Below are 20573 nucleotides of genomic sequence, written 5' to 3' on the forward strand. Positions count from 1 at the left end.
ATTTTGGGTTAAAAATAAAAAGTAGAAATAGATATATGTTATTCTAAGCTCAAAAATAAGGTCTTGAAAGCAAAAAAGTTATTAACATTCTTATTCCTAAAACCGCTTCAAAAAATTTGAAATGGTAACACGGCATTTGTGAAGTTTTATTTTTTCTATCTGTTCTATAGTGTTTGGCTGAAAAAAGACGTATTTGAGTATTTTTGTGGACTATTGCGATAGCTGGTCGACCATTGCGATAGTGCTGTTTTCCCGCACCATGGGAAAAAGGCGATTTAAGCCGATCTTTTCACAAGTTCACTGATATAATATATAGTTCACTTATATACTATGTCATAACATCAAATCAGGAGCAACCGTGGCCATAAACGTACAATAATAAAAACTTTTTAAGAAATCTATAATAATTATAAAATATTTAATTTCTAATTGAATCTAAGTGATTTTAGTAGGTATCGATAAAACGGTTTTAGTATTTACGAATAATTCCCAATATGTGTAGCTGTTATGCATATTAGCGGATTTTGGATATTAGCGGTAACATATATACAGAGCGTGTTTTCGTTCGTTACTTATAGGAAACTGCAGAGGCGAAATTTTGCAACGTCGCGCGTGTACGAGTGCCTGCGATAGAGCACCGCCCCGGCAGGCCCGAGGACTAGGGGTGGTAAGATCAGTTCCTTTTTGTGATCAGGTGCACCTGCTCCAGTTCCGGCTGTGAACCTAGCTCCGTTTATCAGGTGCAGGTGCACCGGGCTGAACCAAGATTCGAACTATGCTTTTTATTTTTATGACCCTCTCCTATTTACTGTTCCCACCTTTTAGTGTTATTAACAAAAATTTTACATTCTAAATTCTATGTCTATGATTTCTATGTTCAATTATAATTAATCATCCTGTTAGCTAGGCATATGTAATGTAATATGTATGAATTTATGAAAGTATATAGCAAATAGTTCAAATCAAATACCCCTTTTAAGAATTTAAATGACTATGATACTATGTACTTATACTTATTATACTATAATAACTTATATATTTCTGCTTCGGTATTGTATTCGGCTTTGGTATTGATATCCCGATTCCCGAGAGGATCAAACCATTGAAATTGTATGTTTGGCTGTTTCGCTGTTCTGTTCGACAATCTGCGGTTAGATGGCGGCAACTGCACTGTAATCTTTTATTCGATTGGTTTATTTGATTTGTGAGTTAATTGCGGGTTGCGGAGTTTTATTTTTAACGTAACAAACAAAATGTTTAAAAAGACAAGCGCAATTTGGGACTTTTTCTCTGTGTTAGACTCAAATAATGCCAAGTGTAATATTTGTGGTACCAAAAAAATGTGTGCGAAGTCGTCAACTTCGAATATGAAACGCCATATTTTACGTAAACATCCTGCAGTAAAAATCTTGGAGGCAAGTACTGCAAGTCAGAATGTTGTTTCGGAAAAGAAGGACGAGGAAAGAGATAAGGAAATGGCCTCCGTATCTGAGGTGAGTAAAAAGTTAAATCAATATGTTATGCGACCTAAGAAGGGCCCTCATCGTCCAAAACCTATTTTTTATTATTGACATTTTAGGTATCGTAAAAGACTTAAAACCGTTAATCACCGGTAGTCAGAATAACCATTAACTACATTTTTTTTTACTTGTGTTTATATTAATTGTTTTTTTTTTAATTTATAATTTAAACTTAGCGTTTTTCTTTTCCATCTTTCCTGCGTTCCATTCGAGTCGCTAACATCCCCATTTAGCATTAGGATGCTAAGAGCCTTTTTCTCGCGAAGATCGCGTTGAATATTTATTACGTAGGCATATAAACAATTAAACATTACTATATACTGCATGCGGTCCAATATCGTTCACCCAATTAGGGTGAAACTTCCGGTAGTTCAGTTGGAAGCATACCCTAGAATGCAGTTTCCCCCTGCGCGAACGCGCTTATTTTTTTGTTTCCTATTAGTGGTTTTGAAAGTGGCTTTTGATAAATTTTCAATTACGTATGCTTCAATTTATTAATAGGTATATTATCATTATTACTTAAGTTTTTCATACATATTATATAAAAATATTTAAATAATTTGATTTTTTTTATAGGAACCCGTGGTTAACAAAAAACAAGGACAAGAAGTTGTATCGAAAAAACGGAGTCAGACTAAAATCGGTTCATTTTGTTACAAGCGACAAAAATTGCCCGCCAAACAGAAAATTGACGAAGTACTACTTGGTTTGTTTACTATTGACTTCCAGCCTTTCAGTATGGTCACAGACAAAGGATTTAAAAGGTTTGTCAATGTTCTTAATCCTGAATATGTCTTACCAAACCGTCAAACTATATCGAAGGTTATGATTCCATCTAGATATGAACAATGCTTAAATAAATGTAAGTCTTTACTTCAGAACACTAATATTAAAGGTGTATGTATTACAACAGATTGCTGGACCTCAAGAAATAATGAGGCCTACATGGCAGTTACAGTGCATTTCATTGACGATTCATTTACAGCGCAACATATATTGCTAACCTGTAGGGCATTTAGTGAACGGCACACAAGCGATAATTTGGCAAAAGAGCTTCGAAATATATTGGAAGAGTGGAATATTTCAAAACGGGTAACAACTCTTGCCATATCAGACAATGCAGCCAATATAAAAAAGGCAATAGAAGATCTGGGATTAAAGCATTTGGGCTGTTTTGCCCATACACTAAACTTAATTGTTACCGATGCCCTCAAAATTGCAAAAACCGACGAGATATTGACAAAAATTTAAAAAATAGTGGGGTATTTTAAAAGAAGCACTACCGCAAATAGCAAATTAATGCAATATCAGAAAAATATTGGTGTTGCCACACCCAAAAAATTACTGCAGGAAGTATCTACAAGGTGGAACTCCACTTTTTATATGTTGGAACGTTTTGTAGAGTTGGAAGACACAGTAAAAGCTACAATGGCTCTTCTTGACGTTTCACTTCCAACTATAAATAATCATGAGTGGGCTTTTATAAAAGAACTTATTATCCTTCTTCGTCCATTCGAGAATGTTACTGTTGCTGTAAGTGGTCAAAATTATATAACCGGTGCTTTAGTGATAGTTTTCGTTGCTGGTCTCTTAAACGTTCTTAATGAATTAGAAACTTCAAAGGAAATAAAATCAAACCTTTTTCTTGAAAGCCTTCGTATTTTAAAAGAAGACATTCAGAGGCGATTGGCAAATGTCGAATATAGCACCACACTGGCAATGAATACCTTTTTGGATCCTAGGTTCAAGATGTTTCCTTTTTAAAGTTCTGGAGCTGCTGAGCAAATTAGAAAAAAAGTTATTCAGTTAGTAGCTGAAAAAATATCTCAAACTTTGAAAGTATCAGCTACAGCCGCAACAGTTACGAACGTCTCAGAAGAAACAATATTTTCAAAGGCTTCGACTTCGAAAGAGCAAGTGGTCCAAAAAGAAGTAGATGTTAAATTTTCTATTTGGTCTGCACTTGACAAAAAGGTAGCTGTAAAACAGCCCTCAGGAACTAGCCAAAGCAAAGCTATCATTGAGGTGCAGAGATATCTCGATGATGACATTTTACCAAGAAATGAAGATCCTTTACTTTGGTGGAAAGAGCAAAAATATAACTATCCCAATTTAAGCGTTCTGGTTAGGGATAATTTGGATTTTGTCTAGCAACCTCGGTTCCCTGTGAACAACAATTTTCCAAAGCTGGACAAGTGCTGAATGAACGGCGAACACGTCTTAGCTCTCAAAATGTAGAAAAAATCTTATTTCTTCACACAAACAATTATGTAACTAAATAATTTAATATTTTAGTTTTTTCTTTAAATATGGTATATTTTATTTTTGTTCTTGTTTTATTTTTAAATCAATTTTGAATTTAGTAATTAGTTTTGTTCGATACAGCTATGTCTTTTCTTTATACCTAAATATATTATTTTATCCTAAAATTTGTCTATTTTGTTACTACAACTGTTCTAGAGTAGATATTATTTTATTTTTCGTAATTTAACTCCTTTCATTATTTACAAAAACTAAAGTATTTAAATTTAATTTTCACAAATTGTCAAGTCCAAACCGCCATCATTATAAAATTCTCTAACGTAATATGCTCGGTCCGATTCCGACTAAATCCTAGCTTTAGTTCCTGTTGAGAGTTGGGACCTGGTCTGTAGGTGCACGCCGGATTCGTTTCGAACCGGTTCAAGATCTGACATTACACTAACAAATCCGTAGTGCACCTGCACCTGGGTATTATAGGTTTTGGGATCAGATGCACCGCTCCGAAATGGCGAACTAGGTCCAAAAGAGCAGGTGCAGGTCTTTTATACCATCACTACCGAGGACGGGATTAGTAAACATTTGACTTTCGTGGAGCTGCGTCGTTTGGCGACAAAATGTCCCAAAATATTACGCGAAAATCCAGGCATTTTTAAAATATTTATTCTAATGCGGGTTTTACAGACATGACAATGTGTAAAACCCGCATAGAATTGTAATCTTAAAATGTTTAATATGCTGTGCTTTGCATAATGAAAATTAAAGCGTTATTCTAATAAAAAATAAAGTATCAACTCTGATAAAAATATAATAAAAAATCATAAATAAAACTCTAATAAACAAACTTAACAACATATCATTTTTTAAATAAAAGGCTTAAATAAACCGTCTTCTTTCGCTAAACAAAAACTTAACCTATCGTAAAAGCTATTTCGCACCTCCAAAAGAGTTTCAGGTAAAATGGAATTGGCACCTTCGACAATTTTATTTCGCAACTCCTCTAAATTTGTTGGCCTACTAAATTCATGCTTGTAAATGGTCTGTTTAAGGTAACCCCACAGATAAAAGTCATTTGGAGACAAATCTGGAGTCCATTTAATATCGCCAGTCCCACTAATAAGGCGGTTAGGAAAAGTATTTGTTAAAAATTCTTTTACCCTAGCCGCGTTATGAGCAGGACAGCCATCTTGCTGAAAATAAACCGATCCCAGGTCTACATCAGGTAGGTTTTGAATGGCAGGAAGAACTTGTTTTTGCAGCAACTCAAGGCACTTTTGGGCGTTTAAAGTGCCATCAATAAAAAATGGCCCTATAACATTGTCGCCCAAAATACCTGCCCAAACATTCAATTTCTGAGGATACTAGGTACAAAACTGAAAACTTCTGTGCTCATTTTCCTGAGACCAATAACGAACAATGGAAGGAGTATTTTTGCCATGTAATGGAAAAGAAAATTCATCAGAAAACAAAATATTTTTTAAAAAATATTCGTTTTCATTTGCCCTTTCCATCATGGTTTCACAAAATTCCATTTTTCGCCACTGGTCTTCAAAAAATATTTCCTGAGTTTTTGAATGCTTGAAACATTTGTACCCATTTTATTTCCAGATACGAACAACAGTTTTATTGCTTATTCCCAGTTCCTCTCCAACACTTCTAGTGGACCGTGTCGAATCAAGTTCTAAGGTACTGCAAACCATTTCTTCCCGCCGTTCTATATCCTGGACCACTTCAACAGGTGGTTCTTGACGTTTTGTGTGGCATTTTTTACAATCTTGAAGACAAAAAGATGTCTCAAAATTTGTAACCACATTTAAAACCGTTTTTGCACAAGGAATCGGTCTATTCTCAAATGTCACTGAAAACAAATCTCTACATTTTACTGCCGAATTGCCTCCATAAAACCATTTAATTAGTTGAACTCTTTCGGAAGGGGTATAAACAGCCATAGTGAAAAAAACACGAAAATAAAGCTCAAAAATTATTAATGCAACGTGGAGCAACACTACAAAGTGAGGTCTGCTGCGTAACCGATCGATAGTTCTAGCCTGGACACTTATCCCCGCTTCCATCGATACCTCACAACAGAAGCCGAAATCATGCGAGGCGACGATCGCATCGCGATGGCAAAAATTCCGCGCTGGGGCACATATTTTGCGTTGATTCGAAATAATATTTTACTGCAGTTAATATTGTAGTTTATAGTAAGATTACGCATTTAAAATTTTAAACTACCAAACTATTTTGATACTCGCTTTGAGTTTTAAAAAGAATAAAAATTCGGTATTTAAATTAGGTGGGTAAATTAACAATTTTATTTTTAGCTTACATTTTACAATCTTAATTTTATTTAGAATAATGCCTACCTCTTGCTGCATTCCTGTTTAAGCTCAGAAAAAATTAAAATGGATTTTAAATTTTTTTTTTTGGTTTTTTTTTGATTATCTTCGGAATCATTCAAATTTTCGATTTTTTAAATAAGCAACAAAAATTTGGCGTAGGTACCCACCTAATTTTGTTTTCGGCATTAACATTTTTACGAAAAAGTAATACAGCAATGCAAAAACTTTCCCATAGCAACCAAGATACACAGAAGTGTCAAGAATAAGTTTTTGAAAATTTGTTTTTTTTTTCGATAATCTTCAAAACCACATAAAATATAATATATATATTTTTTATATGGCATATTCTTTTACAAGTAAGTTTTTGTTTTTTGTTGTTTTAATTTTTGTAACTTAAAGAACATTTATTTTAATAGTGTTTTTTATGTACTTGAAATTACTTTGTTTTATCTCTGTAATTACTTGAATCCATTTCAGTGTCCTGAGGATGACTTAATATAAGTCGAAACGTCGACATTTAGGTAAACAGGTTTCTGTTTTATTTCTGACCCCACCCAACAACCCTCCGCAGTTTTAAATATTTTTTATCATTTATTTTATAGGAAAAATATACATAAACGGTGTTTCAAATTCGTCTATCCTCAAAATACGAAAATGGATAATTTACCCCAAAGTTGCACATTATTTACTTGTAAAAGAATATGCCATATAAAAAATATATATATTATATTTTATGTGGTTTTGAAGATTATCGAAAAAAAAAACAAATTTTCAAAAACTTATTCTTGACACTTCTGTGTATCTTGGTTGCTATGGGAAAGTTTTTGCATTGCTGTATTACTTTTTCGTAAAAATGTTAATGCCGAAAACAAAATTAGGTAGGTACCTACGCCAAATTTTTGTTGCTTATTTAAAAAATCGAAAATTTGAATGATTCCGAAGATAATCAAAAGAAACCAAAAAAAAAAATTTAAAATCCATTTTAATTTTTTCTGAGCTTAAACAGGAATGCAGCAAGAGGTAGGCATTATTCTAAATAAAATTAAGATTGTAAAATGTAAGTTAAAAATAAAATTGTTAATTTACCCACCTAATTTAAATACCGAATTTTTATTCTTTTTAAAACTCAAAGCGAGTATCAAAATAGTTTGGTAGTTTAAAATTTTAAATGCGTAATCTTACTATAAACTACAATATTAACTGCAGTAAAATATTATTTCGAATCAACGCAAAATATGTGCCCCAGCGCGGAATTTTTGCCATCGCGATGCGGTCGTCGCCTCGCATGATTTCGGCTTCTGTTGTGAGGTATCGATGGAAGCGGGGATAAGTGTCCAGGCTAGAACTATCGATCGGCTACGCAGCAGACCTCACTTTGTAGTGTTGCTGCACGTTGCATTAATAATTTTTGAGCTTTATTTTCGTGTTTTTTTCACTATGGCTGTTTATAGCCCTTCCGAAAGAGTTCAACTAATTAAATGGTTTTATGGAGGCAATTCGGCAGTAAAATGTAGAGATTTGTTTTCAGTGACATTTGAGAATAGACCGATTCCTTGTGCAAAAACGGTTTTAAATGTAGTTACAAATTTTGAGACATCTTTTTGTCTTCAAGATTGTAAAAAATGCCACATAAAACGTCAAGAATCACCTGTTGAAGTGGTGCAGGATATAGAACGGCGGGAAGAAATGGTTTACAGTACCTTAGAACTTGATTCGACACGGTCCACTAGAAGTGTTGGAGAGGAACTGGGAATGAGCAATAAAACTGTTGTTCGTATCTGGAAAAAAAATGGGTACAAATGTTTCAAGCATTCAAAAACTCTATTTTTATAACTCTTATATCTTCTTATTAAATATTTTTTGAAGACCAGTGGCGAAAAATGGAATTTTGTGAAACCATGATGGAAAGGGCAAATGAAAACGAATATTTTTTAAAAAATATTTTGTTTTCTGATGAATTTTCTTTTCCATTACATGGCAAAAATAATCCTTCCATTGTTCGTTATTGGTCTCAGGAAAATGAGCACAGAAGTTTTCAGTTTTGTACCTAGTATCCTCAGAAATTGAATGTTTGGGCAGGTATTTTGGGCGACAATGTTATAGGGCCATTTTTTATTGATGGCACTTTAAACGCCCAAAAGTGCCTTGAGTTGCTGCAAAAACAAGTTCTTCCTGCTATTCAAAACCTACCTGATGTAGACCTGGGATCGGTTTATTTTCAGCAAGATGGCTGTCCTGCTCATAACGCGGCTAGGGTAAAAGAATTTTTAACAAATACTTTTCCTAACCGCCTTATTAGTGGGACTGGTGGAAATGGCCTCCAGATTTGTCTCCAAATGACTTTTATCTGTGGGGTTACCTTAAGCAGACCATTTACAAGCATGAATTTAGTAGGCCAACAAATTTAGAGGAGTTGCGAAATAAAATTGTCGAAGGTGCCAATTCCATTTTACCTGAAACTCTTTTGGAGGTGCGAAATAGCTTTTACGATAGGTTAAGTTTTTGTTTAGCGAAAGAAGACGGTTTATTTAAGCCTTTTATTTAAAAAATGATATGGTGTTAAGTTTGTTTATTAGAGTTTTATTTATGATTTTTTATTATATTTTTATCAGAGTTGATATTTTATTTTTTATTAGAATAACGCTTTAATTTTCATTATGCAAAACACAGCATATTAAACATTTTAAGATTACAATTCTATGCGGGTTTTACACATTGTCATGTCTGTAAAACCCGCATTAGAATAAATATTTTAAAAATGCCTGGATTTTCGGGTTATATTTTGGGACATTTTGTCGCCAAACGACACAGCTCCACGAAAGTCAAATGTTTACTAATCCCGTCCTCGGTCCTCGGGCCTGCCGGGGCGGTGCTCTATCGCAGGCACTCGTACACGCGCGACGTTGCAAAATTTCGCCTCTATGCGGTTTCCTATAAGTAACGAACGAAAACACGCTCTGTATATATGTTACCGCTAATATCCAAAATCCGCTAATATGCATAACAGCTACACATATTGGGAATTATTCGTAAATACTAAAACCGTTTTATCGATACCTACTAAAATCACTTAGATTCAATTAGAAATTAAATATTTTATAATTATTATAGATTTCTTAAAAAGTTTTTATTATTGTACGTTTATGGCCACGGTTGCTCCTGATTTGATGTTATGACATAGTATATAAGTGAACTATATATTATATCAGTGAACTTGTGAAAAGATCGGCTTAAATCGCCTTTTTCCCATGGTGCGGGAAAACAGCACTATCGCAATGGTCGACCAGCTATCGCAAAAGTCCACAAAAATACTCAAATACGTCTTTTTTCAGCCAAACACTATAGAACAGATAGAAAAAATAAAACTTCACAAATGCCGTGTTACCATTTCAAATTTTTTGAAGCGGTTTTAGGAATAAGAATGTTAATAACTTTTTTGCTTTCAAGACCTTATTTTTGAGCTTAGAATAACATATATCTATTTCTACTTTTTATTTTTAACCCAAAATCTAACATCAATAAATTAATATTATTATATGTGGAGGAATTATGTGTGGAGGAAATTATGTGTGAGACTTCCTTCTCGTCTGGAGCTGCTTACGTAATCGTTAAGTACGATTCGTACTTATTAGTAAATAGCATATTTGGTGCAAATATTTAATTAGGACTTTGACAGTGTTGTGGTTTTCACATCTTGTGTTAATTATAGCTGAAAATTTCCTCTTTTGAAAATGCGTGTAAGCTTGACAACAGAGAATCGATGAATATGCTTGGAAACAAAACACCTTCCTTGCCCCTGTGCATATGTATTTTGTAAAACAACTCTGACAAATTCTAAGATTTTATATTATAATTGCAACAGAAGTAACTCGAAAGGTAAAATTTAAAAATATATAAGGCGAACTAAATCGGCCCACTTATATTAATTATTATTATATAAGTGGTATAATTATTAATATTATTAATTATTAACAAAATTGACATCATGGACAAAATTACTACAATGATAGTTTTAAAAACCTATTTGTATTTGTATTAAGAAGATTTGTTTATTGTAGGTTTTACTGGAAAGTATTTAAAAAAATATTACAAAAACTGGAGGGAGCATAAAAATGCATGGAACTTGTCCATCTCACATTATAGCAACTTTTATTGAAAGTGGTAAGTTTAAAAAATATTGTACACAGTGGCGGACTTACCGTAAAGAAGATATAGTCTATGGCCTAGGGCGGCAAAATTCAAGGCAAATTAAGTGTAAAAAAAGTATTTTTTGCATTGCATTAAATTGTTTGTTTCAACTTTCTATTTCAAAGTGTACTACTGAAAGATCATGTTCTGCCTTGAAACATGCTTAAAACTATCATTGATCTTTATTGAGGAAGGAAAACTATTCAGTTGTTGATAGTAGTCAGAGTTGTTTCTGTTAAAACATTGAGAATTTATCCGTGATTCTGCAGTTAAAAAATCAAGACGCAAAAATCTGTAAATGTGAGTGTTGGTGGTTGGCTTAGCTGTAATAATTTAAATAAAATAAATGAGATTCTTAGCATTGTTTTTTTTCATTAAGGTTTGTAACCCACTTAAAATAATCAACAATATTATTGATTAAGCACTCACGCCGCCAATATTCGTTATCATTGTCTGATGGCGGATTACTTCTATGTATTTGCTTGTAAGCAAGACGTGGAACCGACATTTCTATGTTCAAATCCATTGCAACAGCTCGCGCTTTTTGAAGCATTTAATTACTCATTACTCTATCAGGAAACTCGTGGTCATTTCTGAGAATATCTTTGATATTTTAGATGTGTTCTCCCACCGAGATCATGTCGATCGATTTAGCTTGCAGTGCGCTAACGACTGGTTTTAAAACTGCTGAATATTTGGCTATTGTTTGTGGAGCAATAATAAACACTTGTTTTGTAACGGCTGAATGCAACTGATATGCAGATTTTCCGGTGGCATATATTTCCTCTACGGATAACGTTTCTAGAGATTTCTTAAGCTCTGGGAAATTTTGAGAAAACTTTCTGATTGATTTGTATTTTTCGGATCAACTCGTCTCACACATGCGTGAGAGGTTTGGAGCGTAATTTCGACGTGTAGACGATTCTCTGAAAACCTTTATACCATCTTTTACAGTGGCAAAAGTATTTCTAATTTCTGGCATTTCGTTCGCATCATTCACAACAAGGTTAAGTTTGTGACTTGAAAAATAAAAATATAAAGCACGAGGATATTTTTTTCTCAAAATGGCTTGTACGCCACCCTCTTTCCCAGCCATTGTAAAACAGCCATCGAATCCACACCTTTCGCAATCTTTGATTGGGAGGTTAGAACTAATCAACAAATTGTCAATTGCTTTAATCAAGAAATTGTCAATTGCTTCGGCAATTGCTGAAGCATTTTGAGCTTTTAGTTCAATGAACTCTACAAATTCTTCTCTGATTTTCCTTTTGCTTTCGTCGTATAATCGCATCTCTATTGACAGCTGTTCTTTCCCAGCTAGGTCTGCTGTTTCATCAGCTAAGACTGAGTAAGCCATGGTCTTCTGAACCTCACTTATTATATTCTCCTTAATAACTTCGTCACATAAATTTATCAATTCGTTTTGTATTTTTGGAGATTGCGACGGCACTTTCCTAGGTGACTCTTTAATTTATCATCCCCTGAATTGATTCTCAACTTCAATAAATCTACTAAAACACCCTCCTCTGTTTGTTTTCTCCTAATAGGCATATCATGTGTACCGCAAAATACTATACAAGAAATAATTGATGACAATATTTGTCTGTTTTCATCGATTGCTTTTTGGTGTCCACTTTGCAGTTAGATGTCTACAGGAACATTTTCAAGAAAATTTTTTGCATCATTTGTCTCTGTTAGATGAAGGTTGGTCGTTGCATACTTTCGGCAGTCTTCATGCATATTTTTTATATGTGGCCTGACCATAAATGATCCCAAAATTTCTCCATGATGCACCATGGCTAATATATTCGAAGATTGATCCAACCAAGCATGATTAAATTTTTTTTTCAAATGGCTTTCTTTTCAAATCATTTTCAAAATCGTAATTTCTGGGCAGGATTTAAGGATTATTTATCCAACTCCCTCTTCTTTTCCGTCGATACCTGGGTAGCCAACCCAACATGACGACCCAGATCATTTCCATGATATCCATCGTCCACTATAATTTCAGGATCGACGTTGATGTCATAAGTTTGTTGGGACGTCGATGGAGAAGAATAGTCGGCAACAGATATATAACAGCTTCTGGAGAATGTGACGCTTGTCCAATGTTAGCATGTAATGATCTTGACATTAAATGAGTAGTTTTATCATAGCTGTCATTTTCATCACTTCCACTGCTACTTTTCCGACATTTTTTTCTTTTTTCGCGTGTTGTCCGTAAAAAATGGATACACAAAATTTCTATTACGCTGTTAGCATAGTAGGCATAGCATGAAAATACGGAAAAAAGAGATCAAAATAAATATAATAACATTACATTCAAATATCATTTACTTCGGACTTATCAGTTAAAGTAATATTGCTATATTCAAAATTTGTTAACTTTGTGGTTTGAATTAAGAAATCAAATAGTCATATTAGGTTTTGTTTTGTTTTGACTTACCTCTTTCGAAGAATTTCCTGATATCAATTTGACAAAGTAATATTTTCAGTATCAAATTGTTGCGCAGTAAACGTAAATTCGTGTCGGCGCAACTAAACTCTAAAACACTATGGCGCATGAAATATTGGCTTGTATTAAGCTCCGAACTGAATTGAATTGTATTCGTTGTCTCGTCGTCCCGTCGAATTGAATTGCCTTGCTCTGCCTCACGATCCCGCTTATATATTGAAATATTCCTGCTCTCGAAATACGTAGAAAATACTGACTCTCGACTCTATTTCCATCCTTGTCTCATACTTGCTCTCACTGCTTTTCCTTTCCAGCTAGAACGTTCTTCGTGGTATTGCTATTCAATAGAATAATGTTGCTCAAACTTTTTTCGTGACGGAACCCATTTAAAAAAATAAATCTTTAACGGAACCCTAGACTCTAAACTAAAAGCAAAAGCAGTTATAAGTGAATTGTTTATTAATAATCATACAAAAAAAGATAGATTCAGTAAGTAGTGAGTTAGTAAGCAAATGATAACACTAAGTTCATTTAATGCGAGGCATGTAATTGTTTTTTATTCCTCATCAACTGGGTAATGTCAGGCTTGATAGAAGAATTTTGAATTCTCATGTCTGGTTCGGCATCCAGTCTATTGCGGTATTTTGTTTTTGTAGCTGTATATGCTGAAAATCCCGTTTCACACAAATACGTTGTTGGGAACGGCAGAAGAACATTCAAAGCTTCTGTGGCAAATTGTGGATATTCATCACGAAACCTGCACCAAAAATCATTTAGTAAAACTGTTTTGAACAATGATTCCATGCTTGTATCCGATGTCATTTCTAGAAATGATTCATTGATCTGATTTGACATATTTTCAGGCTTCTGCATTTAGATGAAAAAGGGTTTTAAATCCATGAGTTTATTTTCAGTTTTGTATCTGTTCTTCAGGAAAGTAAGATTCAAAAGTCCCTTGCAGATAATTGAGATATTGCACCAATCCAACAAATATTTCATTTTGAACTATTTCTGTATGACTAAGACTATGGTGGCTAAGCAACTAACTTAGCAATAAAAAGCTTCCGATTTCTCTCTTACCAAAATAAGTAATCCAAAAATCTAATTTTCTTTTAAAGGCAGTTATTTTGTTGTTCGCATAACATAAAACTGTTGTCTGTTTTCCTTGTAGTGGCAGATTTAATTGGTTAAGTTTTCCAAATATGTCTGCTAAAAATGCTAGTCTAGTCTAGAAAAGTTTCTAATTCTGTTCTTAGTTCAAAAAGCCTTCTCAAAATTTTACCCCGAGACAACCATCTCACTTTAGTATGGAGCAATAGTGTTTTATGATCGCTACTATAATGTTCACATAATATTGGGAACAATCGGGATTGTAGTGGACGTGACTTGACAAAATTTATTATTTTTACTGACTCATCAAGAACCAATTTTAGATTTGTTTGCATTTTCTTAACAGCGAGTGGTTGTCTACGCAGGATGCAGTGGCTGGAATTACAAATTGGCGCTTTCATTTTTATTCGTGATATTGCTCCTGCTGTTCTACCTATCATTGCCTTGGCTCCAATGCAATCGTTCCAATCGAGTTGGGTTTTCTTTAAAAAATATATTAATCCTGTTAAAAATGTCTTCTCCGGTTGTGTTAGTAGGCAGCGATGAGCACATAAGCAAGTCTTCTTCGAGTGAATGTTTACATGGATATCGCACAATTACTAGCAAGATGGCCGGCCAGTCCAGCGACATCAGTCGACTCATCCATTTGCAAGACGAATTTGTTATTTTGAAGCCGTGAAACCAGTTCTTGTTTTATGTTTGCTGAGATATCCCCAATTCGGCGCGTACCTGTATCGTTCGAAAGCGGTACTGTAGAAAGATGCTTTACAGATTTTTCGTCGAGCCTACATTTTGTTATGTCTACCACACATGGTTTTATTAGCTTTTCAGCGATAGTGTGCGCTTCTCCTGCTTGGGCACTGCGGTAACTAACCAAATACGATGCCTCCGTGGCCTTTTCATTCACAGTCTGAGTCGCATACGTCATAGTTTTTTGGCTTCTTAATAATTGTTCTTTTTTACGTAGAAAAAATTCTTTACTTTTGTTTTTGAAGTCGGGATGTACAGTTCCTAAATGTCAGCGCATCTTAGCAGGTACCATCGAACTATTAAGAAGGAGTTTGCTGCACAACATACAGAGAGGTGAGCCGTTAGAATCAACAAATCCGAGATTAATGTATGATTCGTCATACTTTCGTTTTTTTCACCTTCAGTGTGTTATTAGATGTTTTACTACTTGAACTTGAGACCATAAAACTAGAACTTGACGCCTTCATATCACCTTGATCTGACGCATCATCCAAACGAATCACATTTTTTGCAACACCTTTAAGCCAGCACTCCATTCTTCTTTAACACTAATTTGATTTGGTCAATTTTATAACAAATAGTATCTCTTGATGCATGAAATAAAAGATTTTACAACCACTACGAACAACAACAAGACAAGCAAACATAAAATACTGTGCCCAGTGTGAGTAAATTTTGCGGTAGGTTGCTTGATTTATAAATTCTCCGCGCCAAACAATCCTCCTTTATATTATACCAGCAACCATCCAATCATCTCGAATTCGTCAGAAACTTCGGAGAGCCAGACGATTTTCTCCGAAGTACGCGTCGACGCACGAGCACGAGAAACAGCGCGACAAACCGAGGTCATTCGATTGCTTATAGTCCGGGGGCGAATGGTGGCGTACGAGTAACGCTGTAACACAATGGTATGTGCTATACTGGGGAATCCTACTCCTCCGCTATGGAGGGCTATTCCACGGATTCTGAGGGGGACAATCTACCATTACGGAACACAGAATCCAAGAAACTAAGTAGCACTAACACCGAACTATGTAGCCAAAGTATTGACGAAGATTAACGTAAACTACTACTAAGACTTGAAGACCTTGAATAACGCAGAAGATCAATAAGAGGAACATTTAATTCACCTGATGTTGTAAGGAGAGGTTCAAACGCATCGGCGAGTCGTTTTTTTTACAAGTATAATGGATAAGAGCAAACGTACGGATGTATCGCTTACAGAAACATCTCTAAAACCCGAAAGAGAATGCCACAAGATGGAAGCACAACAAAGGATGCAATAAAATATTACAGAATTATTTCAAAACATAAACGAATTAGTAGAGTTCGGACGAGCAAATAAAAATGTCTACAAACAAGTAAAAGGGCTAGCACAGACTATCAATCAAGCGGCCAGTAAAGTGGAAAGGGAACTCTACAAGAACTTTAATAGTTTCCTAATAAAAAAAGGGAGAAGGTAGATGAAGGTACACAAACTTCAGTGTGGACTCAGCAAGGTGAAAGAGATCTACTTGACACAGGAAAACTAACATCTTACGATGTATGGAACACGGAACCTTAAAGGGACTGGAAGGACAGTGTTTATCTGAACACGGAAATAAAAGTAGGTAACCCCCTCAAAACAAAAGAGGCAACGGTTAAAGTCATTTTAGTATGTGCAAACGAATTAGAAATGTGTACGAGCATCGAGGCGCTGTTTAAAGAGCGATATCGAGAAATCATCGACACGGAAGCCAATTTTGAGGGGTACAACCGCACAGCAGTGAAGATCACAAGAAATCACAAATCAAAAGATCATTAGAATAAACCAGGGAACTAGTGAGAAGGAACTTTGGGATCGTTTAATAGAACTGCGACAGGAAACTATAGATGATGATAAAGTGACAATCCATAAAATAGAAGGAATGGAAATTCACAGGTTTAAAAAAATGGTTGAGGCCATTTTTTATGGCCAAAATACATACGTAACCATCTATACAAACAATGAGAAAGACCTGCAGAAAGAAGAAAAAATAAAAGAAAATGACAGAAGGAGATGGCAGAGAGGCACAACTGTCATAATCCTCGAGAAGGGCAACAACCCCTTTGAAGAGATTGCAAAAGAACTGAAAGCCAAATTAAGAGGCACAGTAAAAAGATAATTCAGAAAATGCAAGAGGCAAAAAGTGGCAGTGTTCTCTTGGTGACGGATAAAAACGATCAAGCAGTGAAATTCCTTAAGCAAAAAATAGAAGAAACTATGGAAAACATAAAAACGTAGTATATGCATAAATTGTGGTAAGGACCACTCAAGACCAGTCACCTCTCTAAAGATTGTGTTCTGCAATAAGGGACACAAATTGGGAACAGGCCGATGAACTGCTTTTAAGAGAGCCATTTCGCAAGCCAAGAAGTAGAGAAAATACGACTGTCATAAAGAGAAACCTAATATGTGATAAAACTGTGATATGAACTTTGACCGACTGTAAAAAGACTGTGATATATTCTTTCTAGTACTAGTTCCTAATTAATTTTACATATTTTACTTATTTATTAAATCCAATTAAATATGTTGAAGATGCTCCAAATAAACGCCGACCGCTCCGCTGGTGCCCACGATATGGCAGCGAAAGTTGCAGCAAAAGAATCTACAGATATTTTAGTAGTGAGTGATTCAAATATAAAATTAACAAAAAAGTCACTCTGGAGTACAGACAGGGCAAGGTGGGTGGCCTGGTTAAACTCTTAAACACAAACATTAATGTCAAGAGGGTTATGAAAGAAGGTTATGAGTGCTGGGACTTCAGAAAATCTATGGGTTTTAGGCATCTCCAAATATTCTGCTGCAACAACATAAAACTTACATTGATACACTGCTAGATATGGTAGAGACTACAGAACGAGAGGCAGTAGTAGCTGGTGATTTCAATACGAAAGCAGAAGAATGGGGTTCGCCGGAAACTGATAGAAAAGAACAATATATCTTGGAGCCCGGGGCAAGACTTGGACTAGCAGTTCATAATGACGGAACCCCCACATTCGTAAGGAGAAACTCGAGATCTCATATAGACTTAACTCTATCTACGCAAGGAATAGCTAAAAAAATTAGAGAGTGGAGGGTTTTGGATCACGAGCCCTTATCACTACATCTACATATAGCTGTTAAAATTCTCGTTAAAAATTATATCAATGAATTAACCGAGAGAAAAACCAGAAAATCACTACAATCTGACAAATATGGTCAGAAAGATTCTCAACGATTCTACAGATAAACATTATGGACCAGACAAAGAACCCATACTGGTGGAGTAAAAAATAGAGACACTAAGAAAGAGCTGCCAAAGAAGTCGCAGGGCAAAACAAAGGTCTCATACAAACAAAATTTGACTTGGCAACAGTCGAACAGCGAAGTGCTGCCCATGAAGAACACATAAACGCAAGAAAAGCGCTCAAGGACGAAATTAGAAAGGAAAAAACAAAAATATGGAAAGAACTCTGTAATGAACTGGAGAACGACCTGTGAAGACAAGCCTATCACATTGTCAGGAAAAACATAAAATGCGGTACAGAACCAATAAAATTGACAGATGATAGAGTGTCGGAAGTAATAAACGAGTTGATTCCCAGTTATCCAATCTCGAATGCTTCTACGGCGAGATTGGATCACTGTCTGCAAAGGGCGGCTCAGGTACTTACCTTCATACTCACTTTCCTTCCTTCACCCTCGCCTTCTTTCCTCTAAACTTGGGGCGAGACTCTTTTCGTCTTTCTATTTCGACCGCTCTTGGTCAACCCTTGATATTTCCGATCCCGGCGCTATTAGGTTTTCGAGGGCAAACAAAATGAAAATAAAATAAATTGATAACATGATAATGACTCGGCTATGGACAAGAACTATAAATAAATAATAGCAGGGTAAAACTACAGGAGAAAAGTTTACGGAGCAGCGGCACGGATCCCCAGTTCCGGTCGGTGATGCGGTTGAGCAGGCCGCGTCCGACCGTCAACCAAAAAACTGCTCATTTCCATTGGCAGGGAACCAGGCCTGGGAGCAGTCCTATGCGACTGAGAAAGGAACGAGAAAGGAATTATTAGAGATGGATTCTTCCCAGCGAGAAACAGTATATCCAGGACACCCCCATTTGCAAAGGGGACCATATCGTCGGAGGTAAAGAAACACCAGACAAGTGAAGAGGAAGACGCAGTATGCAACAACAACAAAAAAAGGAAACGAAACGCTACTCCAGAAGCACAGAATATATTTTGGATCATATCGAGAAACCTTGAAGTACTGAAAACTAGGGTTGACGAACTAATGAAGTTTTTTGACCAGACGCAAAATGTACACAAAAATATTAAAACTTTAGCAAAGCAAATAGGCTTAACAAAACTAAACGGTTGCAGAATATAAAAGTGACAAATACGAAAGACATCAGACAAAAAAGGAACAAAACGTTAAGATCGCAAAATATGAAAAAAGATTAAATAATTATATAATAAATAGTAGCTAAGGAATCTACAGATGCGAAAACACAAACGGGAGAAGAAGACTGTGGGGGCCAGCTAAAACTACCCGTCTTAGCTGCTTTATCCACTTAAAATACTCGGATATAGGGCAAATGATAAACTACGAATTCCTCGTACTCAGAACGTAATTTATTCATACTTGAGTTTCAAATGATAAAGAAAACAAATAAACACTTCTTACACAGTTATCGGGAGTATTTAACAAACATTAAACTTAAAATTTACATGAGTAACCGCATAATTACAGAGGGCCAAAACACGGCGGCCGCGCGACGTTACTTAATTGTTACCGAATGGATGACAATAGACGACTAACTTATTGTCCGGGGAGCGGGGAAATAACAAGGCGTAATTATAAATAGATTGACAGATGAGCGCTGTTGCCACTACACTTAAACTCATTATGAAATTAGGGGAAAATAATACTGTCCCGAACAAAGACATTATTACTACGTTAGTTATTATTACTACGTAAAGTAGATAATTTTAAGAAAATAGCAGGCCTTAAAATTGGCCGACACAGTATACACAGCTATAAAAGTAGGTAGCCCTCTTGCAACAGATACTCAAAGTGGTAATCACGGTGCCAGAAGATCCGAAAATTGAGAAGTCCATACAAGATACCTATAGACACAGATACCCAGATCGACATACTTGAAGTTACTAGTAGAATTGCATCCCAAAGAGACCTAAAGCAAAATAAAAAAATAATAATAATAAATAATTCTACTAAATGTCAACAAACGCTTTATGAACTAGCTAAATGCTCGCGGCGTTGCTCGCGTGAAATTTGAAAATAAAAGAAAAGTTCTACTGAAGAACTTCTTTGTAAACTACTTTTTTTGTTTTGCCTTCTTGTGCCAGAATTGATAAATTTTTTGGTGAACTTGTTCTAGAACAGGCTACATAGAATTATCCATGCGTAAAGCAATCCTGTCTCAAATCAATCTCTGCTGTCTTTGAGTCTGGCCCTGCGACCTGTAATAAACAAAACAAAAAATTCTTCAAAGAAAGAGATAAATTGAAAAATGAATAGTATTAATTTAGCTTATTCATGTTAGATTTTGGATTAAAAATAAAAAGTAGAACCAGATATATGTTATTCTAAGCTCAAAAATAAGGTCTTCAAAGCAAAAAAAGTTATTAACATTCTTTTTCCTAAAACCGCTTAGAAAAAATTTGAAATGGTAACACGGCATTTGTGAAGTTCTATTTTTTCTTTAGTGTATGAGCTGAAAAAAGACGTATTTGAGTGTTTTTGTGGACCATTGCGGTAGTAAAAACTTGTGCTGTTTGTCCCGCACCATGGGAAAAAATGCGATTTAAGCCGATCTTTTCACAAGTTCACTCATATAATTTATAGTTTGCTCATATACTATGTCATAACATCAAATCAGGAGCAACCGTGGCCATAAACGTACAATAATAAAAACTTATTAA

Source organism: Anthonomus grandis, chromosome 9 (genome assembly GCF_022605725.1).
Source record: "Anthonomus grandis grandis chromosome 9, icAntGran1.3, whole genome shotgun sequence".
NCBI lineage: Eukaryota > Metazoa > Arthropoda > Insecta > Coleoptera > Curculionidae > Anthonomus > Anthonomus grandis.